We start from the raw sequence: 1679 nt of genomic DNA on the forward strand, positions 1-1679 counted from the left end.
GAAAGCTAGGGAAGAAAGATGTTAGTTAATGAATTACAGGGTTTCTTTTTGGAGTAATGAAAAAGTTATTGAATTATAGGAACTACATAAATGTTGTACAATATTCTGGATGTACAAAAGCCACCTTACCATACAATTTATAATAGTGAAAACAGTGAATTGAATGTTATGTGAATTTTATCTTTAATTGCAAAAATATGAGGGGGTAAAAAGCTACAGTGTTCCAAGATGATTCTAGTAAAAGTTGCCCCAATAACTTAAGTCATCATTTTGTATGAACTAGTAAAATTCTTATTACTAAAATCACTTCTTTAAGGCCTGGGATTATATTACTATGCATGGCTGAATGGGTCTTTTTATATAAACTTTCATTTCTATTAGACCCTGGGATTTTTATAATCAAATTATTTACCTTGACCAGAAAAGGTATTTTTCATCACCTATGTTAGTTCTGGTAAACAACTGTAAATTAAAATAAACCAACTTTTTTTAAAAAGGTATCTACCATTGACCAGATAAAAATACCCCTAAGTATAATCAAGCTTGGAAATAGGCACAATTATATTTCCAGTAATAGAAGGAAAAATACTAGCTTTTGAACACAAAGCAACACACTACAATTCCGTCTCCCAACATGACCTCCTAAGGTGTTTCAGAGAACAGTGACTGAGATGGCCCATTTAATCTGTCATCAAACTCCAGGTTTCTGAAACAGTAGCTGTAAAAACATGTAAGACACAGCTATGCCTCTGGGAAGGCTACAAATCAAACTACTATCAAGCCCCTATAAACTTCATGAGAAATTTTTAAAAGAAATATTTTGTGGGGACTAGCAGATGGCATAATGGTTATGTCGCTGGACTCCCACATAATGACCGCAGTTCAAGTCCCAGACCTGGTGGCTTAAACTCATACAGGCACATGTATATGCATGCCCAAAATCCCCAGAGGAGAATGGAGAAGGGACTATGGCATGGCCATCCTCCCTGGGGGGTGATTTCTTGCTTTCTGTCTCTGTCTCTGTCTCTCTGGCTAGCGCACAAGGCCCTATAGAAAAAAAAAATCTCTGAAAAAAATACACGCGCACACACACATATACATATATTGTGAAATTATGTTGGGTCACTAACCAACTTCCAGCTGTGATGTTAAGTTTGAAGGAAAATATTATTGGGAACAGTAGATGGCATAATGGTTATGTTGCTGGACTCCCAGGTAGTCAACAGCAGTTCAAGTCCTGGACCTGGTGGCTTAAAACTCTAGGCACATGTGTATGCATGCCCAAGATCCTAAGAGAGGAATGGAGAAGGGATTGTGGTATGGCCAGCCCCCACCCCGGGATATCTTACTTTCTGTCTGTCTCTCCTGCAAGTGCACACACCCTATAGCAAAAATCTCTTAAAAAAAAAAAAAAAGAAAAGATGGGGGGCCAGCAGGTGGCATGCTGGTTGAAGGCACTGGACTCCCATATGGCTGACCATGGTTCAAGTCCTAGACCTGGTGACTTGCTTTCTTACTTTCTCTCGCCCTCATTCTCTGTCTCTGATCAAATTGGAAAATAATAATAATAATAAGTAAAGTTAAATAAAAATAATTCTTTTAAAAAATTAAAAGAAAAATATTGTCACTTCTTTACCATATATCAATGGACAATTCAGTAGAATTACCAGTTTTTTATT

This window comes from Tupaia chinensis, unplaced genomic scaffold (genome assembly GCF_000334495.1).
Source record: "Tupaia chinensis unplaced genomic scaffold, TupChi_1.0 Scaffold000076_1, whole genome shotgun sequence".
Classification (NCBI taxonomy): domain Eukaryota; kingdom Metazoa; phylum Chordata; class Mammalia; order Scandentia; family Tupaiidae; genus Tupaia; species Tupaia belangeri.